At 53.4% G+C, this 9,132-nt stretch overlaps 1 protein-coding gene across 1 annotated transcript in view; it reads left to right on the top strand.

Annotated features, from left to right (window-relative positions):
- Positions 1-1,329: 1,329 nt before the first annotated feature.
- The window catches only part of SLC25A22 (solute carrier family 25 member 22), a 51,005-nt gene continuing 43,202 nt past the window's right edge, over positions 1,330-9,132 (top strand). Inside the window, exon 1 of the mRNA XM_082316847.1 lies at positions 1,330-1,416. The gene's annotated coding sequence lies outside the window, so the exon portion shown is untranslated. The remainder of the gene's footprint in view (positions 1,417-9,132) is intronic.

The raw sequence follows: 9,132 nt of genomic DNA, 5'->3' as shown, positions 1-9,132 counted from the left end.
TTTCCCAAGGACACGGTGGAGATGAGGCTGCGGGGCTGGATAGGCTATGCCAGTGGCTCCCTGCCCACAGCACTTGCATTTTGCTCCTATGGTGGATGCCCAACCAATACACACCAAAATATGGCCGTGGTGCACAAGTCTCCTTCCTTGGTCAGGCACCACCTTTCTGGAGTGAGCTTTGTCACCTCCAGTGCTGTATCTTCTCACGCTTTGCCCAGCCCAGGTTGAAAAGTGCATAAGCTTCTCCCTTTTTCACCTACATCCAACTCATCAGCATTGGCATCTGATGCTTCACCGACCTCTGGTTTACATCTTCTCAGCTTGGGTTACAGGTCCCTGACTGTGATAACAAGCTCCTCTCATTTTCAGGTGCATGCACAACTCTGATGTTTCTGGGCTGTTCATCATGGCGCCATAGAATCGTCGCTTGTCCCGTGTACACAACGTCCTCATTAGCCTGACACCCTCCACCATCCTCGTAGCTGCTCTTCTTAGTTCGTCTCCGGTTCATTGCACAGGCTGCGTACTCGTGCTCTGCTGGCTCCCACGCGCCTTTGGTGCGGAGCTGGTAACCCGGCGCCCGCTGCGCCTGTTACAGCGTAGCGCCCGGTGCGCGGCAGCGGTGAGAGATGCCCGTACGGGTGTGTAGCCCTGGAGGTCTTTCCCTCTTTCCTTGGTGGTGTCACACCTCTGGGTGCCATCCCAAGAGGCTGGCTACTGCTGTCCTCCTCGTTGCCTTGGTTTCCAAAGCCCACTGAAACGGTCTCCGTGGATGTTTCTGTGCGAGGACTCAGGCCCCGTTATGCTCCTGAAACCACAACAGAGCCTATGAAACCCGAAAGCGATGCCCGCCTGTGGCCTTGAGGCTTTCCAGCAGGGCAGCAGGCAGCAGCACGGTGACCCAACTGGCCACAACTGGCTTGGTCTTTATTTTGAAGGGAATGCCAGATTTATTATTTTTCCCCCCATTTTCGCTTGTCCCCTTGCTCCACCCGTGTGCCGCCTCCCCAGGTGGCTGCAAGATGGCTGACGGGTGGGGTGAGGGAGAGCGCACCTCGCGCTGCGGTGGGGCGAGGGGTGTTTGCTGTCGGAGGGGAGGGCAGGGCTGCGGGCACGGCGGGACAGCCCCCTCCCGCCGTGGCGCTCATCGCCTGGGGACGCTGCGCCCCGGGGCCGGCCCAGGCCGGGGGAGGCCGCGGCGAGGCCCGGCCGCCCCAGCCCGCGTTGCCGTGGCGACGCGGCGGCCGCCCCGGCGGGGAGGGCCCGGCGGCGGCGGTGGCGGATTTTCCTGCGCCGAGCGCGGCCGGAGGGGGCAGAGCTGAGCCGGGCCGGGCCGCGCCGCGCCGCGCCGCGCCGAGGAGCTCTGCACCCCACCGGCCTCCGGCCCCGGCGGGAACCCGCCGCCGCCCCGGACCGGTAAGTGCGGGCGCGGGCCCTCCCCGGCCCTCGGGAGGCGCCGCCGGCGGTCCCGGCGCCCCTCCTGCCGCCCGGCTGCGGCTCGCCTCCCCCGGCCTGGCCCCTGCTGCACCGGCCCCTTCGTCTCTCGCCCCGGCGCCTCAGCTCAGGGGTGTGCCGGGCGCCCTTCCTGCGTCCCTGGTCCTTGGGGGGCCGGCCCCTCAGCCCGGGGGCTGCGGGCTCCCCCGGCCCCCCACTTTCCCCCCCTCACCCCAGGGGGGTGTAAGCCCTCCCGGCCCCCCACCTGCTCCCCTCACCCTGGGAAGCGCCGGTCCCCCCAGCCACCCCCCTCATGCCAGCGGGTGGGGGTCCCTCTGCCCGAATTTGGGGCCGGAGGCGGAGGTGCCGGTGTGTCCGAGCCGAGCCTGGGGGAGATGGCCCCCTGCCCCCCGGAGCTGGGGCTGCCCTTGCCCGGCGTCGGGGGCTGCAGCGGCGTCGCCCTTCCTCTGCTGCCCGCGGCGGGGAGGTGGCGGTGACACGTGTGCGGTTTCAGCCGTCCCCTTCAGTGCCCCGGAGCTGCCGCTTTTTGTGTCGAAAGCCATCTGCACGTTTCTCCGGGGCTTCTGATTTCTGGGGTGATTTGTAGGATTGTAGCCTCTGGCCGCCCCAGTCACAGGGCAGGGTCCTGCATCTAAGCCCCTCCGAGCTCCTTCCAGGCTCTCCTAAGCCAGATCTGCGCCTCTTTGAGGTAGGTCAAGGTTATTGTGCTCTTCCTCCTGCGGGTGGGGGACACAGAGATGTGCATAGGCTGTGGGATTTCCTCAGGGTGACCCTGGGAACTGGACCCTAGGCATCCTCTCCTCTCTTGCTGCACTCTCCGGTGCTGCTGGGCTCCTGCGGGGCAAGGGCGCAGTGTCGGAGATTGGATTTTCCAGTGCCCCAGGCCTCTCTCCTGCAGGGCTTCTCAGCTTTTAGTTTCTACACCTTGCCAGGCTGTCAGAGTAACAAACGTCAGAGCAGGATCCCAGCTATATTTATTTGGCCTAATATCTTTTAGATATTAGTTGTTTACAGTTAAAGACTGGGTGTTTTTACCATAGCATGTTCATCTCCAAGAGTCTCGCTGCTCTTAGGATCTAACCTCTTGTGGCGTGGCTGCTGCTGTTGGGATGGCATCTGCAGTGATTTTGATCACTGCAAGTCACTGTGGCTTTGCCTCTCAAGAACTTGCTTCTTGGCAATGGCAGGCAAAAGGCAATCAAACTAGAGTGGTACTCGGCTGATAACGATGTATCGTGCGGGACTCGGATGGCGGTTGTCTTCTTGTCCTCGGCTTGTGTTTTGTTTTCCAGGCTGTTACAAATGAAGGTATAGATGAGGTCTAAGGAGGAGTTACTTTAACCTCTTCACCAGAAAATAAACACCAGTATTTAATGAAGATTTACCCCTTTGAATGTCTTGCCTGTAGGATTTTTAACTGTGCACCTCTACTTCTTCTTGTCATTCACACAGGTACAATTTTTCTCCTGGTGCTGTGCCCTTGGGCTCATTTGTTCAGAGTGCCTGTCGTAGTAAGGAGCGTTATGTTTTGAGGGCGAAGGTGATCAGTGGCAGAGACGGATGGCCGAGTTGGAACAAGGAGCAAATCTGTGTTATAAATTGGAGCCTGGCCCTGCTCTGAAGGAAAGTCTGCAGTCTTGTTTGATGCCCAGCAATCTTGTTAATGTCTTACTAAATGCCAGGGCCCTAGAAGATCCTCCTGCTGCCGTTTTAAGAAGGGGTAGTGTGCTGTATTGAGTTACTAGGAGGTAGAAATCACTGACAGCCTGACAGGGCCATTGCTCCCCTTTTCCTGCCAAGATTTAAGTTTGTGAGTCAGATGGGGAAATATCTACCTGGCTGGCCAAAGCAACAGCAGCACGTACATGTGGAAGCAGCCCCCCTGCTCGCTTGTGCGTCACATTTTGTGTTGTAGGCCTCTAGCAAGGCAAAGGTGTGATGGAGAGAAGGGACCAAGATATAGTGGCAAGGGTTTGGTGTGCCTTGAAGCCTGGGAGCTGTCAGGATTTGGAGCTGTGCTCTGATGAGGGTGTTATAATGGGGAAAGTCTTGCTTAGGAGCTGTATTTCATGTGCCTATACAGTTGTTCTTGCGTAACTGTTGTCATGCTGAGAATTGTGAAATAGTAGGAGGGAAAGATTTTCTGGAGTAGGGCAGCAGCGTTTTTAGGTGGGAAAATGTGCTGTGTTTAGCTAGAGTAAAACACATCTAGATCCAGCATCCCTGACTGGCAGCCCAGTTTTGCAGATTCCCCTAAGAAAAGGTTTTCCGTGAGGGGTAAAGCCCAATCTAGGGAACACCCTCGTTGCAGTGTATGTGATGACCATGCAATGCTGTGAAAATAGTTAATTTTCCCTGGCACTCTGGGTTTTATCTGAATAATCTGCAGCCAGGAGGCTGTAAGAGGAGTGACTGATGAGTTGCTCCATCTCCAGTCCTCCAAAGGGCTGGGCTTTGAGTTTGCTGCTGGACTGGGAGTTACTTGTTTTACAGATGCTGGCAAACCTCTGGATTCTGTTTCACCCCCCTGTAGAAATAAAACGCTCTTGGAGGGTCATTGCCAAATTCACAGTAGCTGCTGGAAGGTGCTATGTCCTTGTGAAATTTGGGAGGTGAAAGGCTTGCATGGCAAGAAGAAAAGTTTAGCAGCATTGAATGTAGCCATGGAGTGACTCGCATCCCTTGGTGCCGTCTCACAGCACGTCCGCCTTGTTTCAGCGTGATGATTTCTTTTGTCACTTGATCCCTGGGCTCACTTGGGGGCAGGGAACTGCGGATGTTTTGCACTGCCAACTTTCTAGTGCCAGCAAGATGCCCCGTGCAGGGTGTATCTCTTAATGGGCTGTTTCTATCTGCCTGAAGTCATATTGTGCTGCCAGAACGACCTAAAAAAATCTTTGAACTAGGCCCCAAGGGGAAAGGAGAAGGGGTGGAAAAATGCAAAATATTTTTGTTCGGTTGTTAGGAGATCCTATGCTGGGGATATGATGCGTAACCAAACCAGGTTTGGAATGGCTGGGACAAATGAGTTTCCTTGTGATCCTGGGTGCTGCAGTTCATGTGTATTATGGTAGGATGCTGATGCCCTAAGAAGGGAGTTTCTGCAGTTTCCCCTTTTCTAGGCTGTTGCAGAAGAGAGGTGTTTCTCCTAAGCCTGCCTTGTTCCTGGCTGTCCTTTTTCAGAATGTTTTTTTTTCCCCTGTTTTTTTTTGTTTGGTTGGTTGGTTTTGTTTTTCCCCAGAATGAAGTTTCTGCACAGCTGCTGGCAGGTCAGCAGCGTCCCAGAGCTGTGCACCTTGGCCCTTGAGTGGAGTAAATTGATGTAGCTCTGGCAGAGGCAGCAGAGCAAATTGGGTTTGCACCAGCTGAGGTTGGGCCATCATGTGGGAGCCCTCGAGCTACAGGAAGAGCCTGGGCACACAGCCTCTTTAGCCTGTCACTTACAAGTTTGTTACCATCCTGTTAGGTTTCCAGTTGGACACACTTATCTCCCAGCTGCCCCTGCTCCTCTGTTTAACTCTGCAATACTGTGTAAGGACAAGTGCCTGCGCTGCTCCTTCAACAGCAGCGTTGCAGGATGGGGAAGGATCTGCTAGGTCACAGCATCCTGCCTTCTGCTGCTGCAGGTACAAAAGGACTGGTTATTGTTCCTCTTACATCTGTATATGCATTCACCTAATTCCTTAACCATGTTTTCAGAAAATGCAAAAGCCTGCTTTGATGCCCATGTTTGCACATTTGGGCTTTCTTAGAAGTACCCAAACATCTGCACTATCAGAAAGTTAGGAGAGTTGAAATTATCAATTACTTGTCACGGCAAACGAGCTATGGATGCTGCCTATGCGAGCCAGTGCATCATTTTTATTTTTTACTCTTGAGCATATCATACACACTGTGTATGTTTCCTTGTGCGTTTCTCATAAATGGCTGCATGGGCTCTAGCCTCACTGGAGCTGGTTGCCTTGTCTGTCTGCAGTGAGACAGCGGGGCGTGACTGCAAGCACCTCCTCTTCTCCTCGGCTGAAGAGGTGCCTGAGGTCTAACAGGACAGTGTGTTTTGGCTTTCCTGGCACCGTCATTTGATGAAGCATTCCTTCTTCTGCAAGGCTGAGTCCTCTGGCCTGTGCTCTATAGGAGCGGGGACCATCATTTGGCTATATCCCGCTAACAGCTCGGCAGGCTGATAGAGCTAACACTGTGTTGCTCCAGCTAATCCGAACAGCAGATAAATAATTTTTTCCTGTCCTCTTCTGTTTGCCTTCCAGCACAAAGCGGCAAGGAGGAGGTGGATTGAGCTGTCCAATGCAAAACTGGGTGTTGCTTTAACCTTGCAGTATTGATTGCCGGGTAGTTCCAGTTGTTGTGGAGATAAAGTAACAGAGGGTACAAAAGCTTTAGAAAACAAGGCAAAACCCCAGACAAACCCAATGAAAAGAGCTTGTCACTCTGGGTGGTTTGGATTTCTGTCTGGCAGTTTCCTCTTACACATCTGCAAATATGAAAGCTTTGAATACTTGCTCTCTTAGGAGGGCAGCCCACATGGAGATTATTTGCTTGGGGAAGGGAAAGGCACCTAGGCAGCAATGCTTGTTCTGTGTCGGCAGAAATGTTTATTTAATTTGTGGGGTCTCTGTTGATCTTGATTTAATGTAGCCTGTGGTGAGCTTCTCACAGGAATGCAGTGTTACGTGTATTTTGTTAAACCGTTTCATAACCGGTTCTTGTTCTCATTTTGGTGGTGCTGTTGTGGGTGGGTGGTTATGCCTTGTCAAACCTCCCTCTGCCCTGCTCCTTCCTTTGGTGCTGATCCTGGTGTGTGGCTTATCAGGAGAGCTGTCTGGATTTTTTTCTTTCCTGGGTCTGCAGCATTTATTCAGAGGCCAGGAGGAGAGAGGTTGTTTTTGATCCAGCTGAGTTTCCCAGAATGGCATGAATTTGAGCAGCTGGAGATGCCTGAAGTCCCATCAAAGACTGTGCCTGCCTCACCTGGAGTTTGGCTCCATGGTTGGGGCTCTTGCTTTCAATTTAAAGGCTGTCCCAGCTATGAGGAGATTCATGGACAAAGTGGGGAGAGGGAAGGAGAAGGAAAACGTAGCCTCTTATAGACGACAGCGGTGCTGCTGCACTGAGTGACTGTCTTGGAGTAGGCCTTTGGGAAGAGAGAAGGTGCGTGCTTTTCTTTTTTAATTAGAGCACAAAGATATGGGACTTTCAGCAGGGCGTTTTAGTAGGAGAGAGATGCTGTGTGGGTGAGCTCTTAGTTTAGATCAAGCCAGAAGCCAGTCCACTAGCCATGATCCTTCATTTCTGAATTCAACCGCTGCTTCCAGTGAATCCTTTTTGCGTTGGCAAGGGGCTGTGCTCTGTGATGTGAGAGCTCCTAGCCAGGGCGAGCACTGGCTTTGCGTGGATAAATGCCTGGAAGGAGGCGGTAGCATGTGGTGTGCTTAGTCTGGACCAGCACATCTGTCATTTCTGTTGCTGCCGAGTACTGCGTCCTTGTCACTGCGGTGTCTGACCCCTTACTACCTTTAATGGGTGTGCTGCCTGCGCGCCTCGGCAAAGGAGGCAAGGGCCATTCCTTGTTGCCCGCCGGGTAGGGCGGGATGAAACACCTTCTCCAAGGCCACGTGCAGACTGGGAGCTTGTTTGGTGCCCTGTTCAGTGCTGTGGTCTTTGCTCTGTGATAGTTAGGGATTTATAAAAAAAAGAAAAAAGAAGGAAGCATGCTTTAGGGACAGGATATGTCAGGGGCTAACTGTGAATTTCAGTACTGCTTTCTCCTTTGCCACAGATTCAGAGCACAACCTTGGATAAGCAGTAAAATGTCTGTCTCTGACCCTGTCCCCTACAATCAAATAGGGACAGCAGCACTTCCAGAGTTTTGCCACTTGTACCCAATAGCAGTGGCAGCTGTTGCAGAAGGTATGATCTGATGTAGTAAATGGTCTTTCCTTCTGAGTGCTTCATTTTCCTTTTTCATATTGTGTTGGCTTTCTCAAGGATGGGGGTAGCTTCCTTTTCCATGCCCTGCGTAAGCTGGGCTCTTCTCTGTAAGGCAACAGGAGCACTCGTTGGTTCATCTCGTCCTTTGGGAGCAGCTGTTGTTTATGAAGGCTATTTTCTAAGGGTAGTAGTTCTTTTAAAGGACATAAACCACATGTGTTGGCCTGACCCCCTTCCCCTGAACTGTCCCGCTTGCTTTGTTAGCAGCTACATGTGTGCATGACCTGAGCAGCTGTTGTCTTTTTGATGCCCCCCCCCCCCCCCCCTTTTTTTCTTTTCTTTTCAGAAACTTACAATGAAGATTCATTGGTGCCCCACTCTGGTTCTTCAAAACTAATGGAGAGCTTGAAGGAAATAGCTTGGATACTGAAGCGATAAGTGGTACAGAAATGCCAGACGCTATATAAACAACTAAACTCAGCCCCCGGCCTTTCCTGAAAGAGGGATGATTTACAGAAATACTTCAACAGATGGTCTGAATTTGGGTTTGGAAAGGGGGCAAGAAATGCCAGGCTGCTGCTGAGCTGTGTGTGGGTGTGTGCCTGAGTGTGCTGTGCGGTGTGCTGCCTGCCAGCACGCTCCTGGGCAGGCTGAGCAGACTGCTCCCGCAGCTTCTACGTGCTTGGGAGGCATCTGCGCACCGCTGACTCAGTCTCTGCGGCTCTGCCACGTCCCTGGTGTGGAGCGAGCTCCTGCTTCCCCTGCAGTGGGGTTTGGCTGTGCCCGCTTGCTGGGCTGTGCTGGTGGAGGTGAGCCATGGCCAGTTTGCAGAGGCATGGGGTCAGCTTGTGGGAGAGAGGCTGCGGAGCTGCCGTGCAGCTTGTGAGATGTTGCTTGGCACGCGGGTGAGATTGCGGGAAGGCTGCGGTGTGATCTGACACCGGGTTGTCTCTCACACTGGTGTGGTTACCTGGACCTGTGGCAGTGCAAATTGAGGTGGTCTGAAACTGGAAGCAAACAAATCAGCCGTGGCAAAGGGCATGTGCAGTTTGGACACACCTGTGCATATACGTGAGCTGACAAACTTGCCTGAAAGGACATGGGATGGGAGAGGGTTTACATGTCACGGTCAGGGACCCTGATGAACTCTGTCAGAGCTGGCTGCTGTGGCCACCGTCCCCTCTCCCTCTCCCCTGATGAGGTTACTGCTCTTGCAGGGGAAGGAGAACATGGTTTCCCCAGCTGGTACCGGACCTGGGGTCCCGACACCTACTGTGGCAGCAGCAGAGTGCTGCGCCACCTCTTGTGTGGGCTCTGCCACAGGGCAGGCAGGCTCCCATGTCAGTAGCCACAGCTGGCTCTGATGGGGATTGTGGATTGAAGCCCAGAAGTACTTGTCCAAGGACCTCTGGAGCAGAGCAGTGTGTCTGGTTCCTGCATTGCCAAACCGTTGGTAGTCTCCCAATGCAACATGGCTGTTGCACTGCTCGCTGGCATGACAGTTCGTTGTGACTAATGCTATTTGCTGTTCCTGCCATGCGCTCCTTGGCGAGACAGTGTTGGTTGGTAGTTAGAGCAAGGCTGTGAGGTGTGCTTCAGGGGTGATTTTTTTTGGAAACTTTCTGAAAACAGGTCTGATTCTTAAGCAATGCAATCATCTTAAGCAATCACTTTGCTGAGGATGCTTACTATGTCAGGTAAATTCTTGTGGATACATCTGGCAGGTTTGCA

Source organism: Platalea leucorodia, assembly GCF_965183815.1.
Source record: "Platalea leucorodia genome assembly, chromosome: 7".
NCBI classification, from domain to species: domain Eukaryota; kingdom Metazoa; phylum Chordata; class Aves; order Pelecaniformes; family Threskiornithidae; genus Platalea; species Platalea leucorodia.
This window is presented reverse-complemented; position numbering and strand designations above follow the sequence as displayed.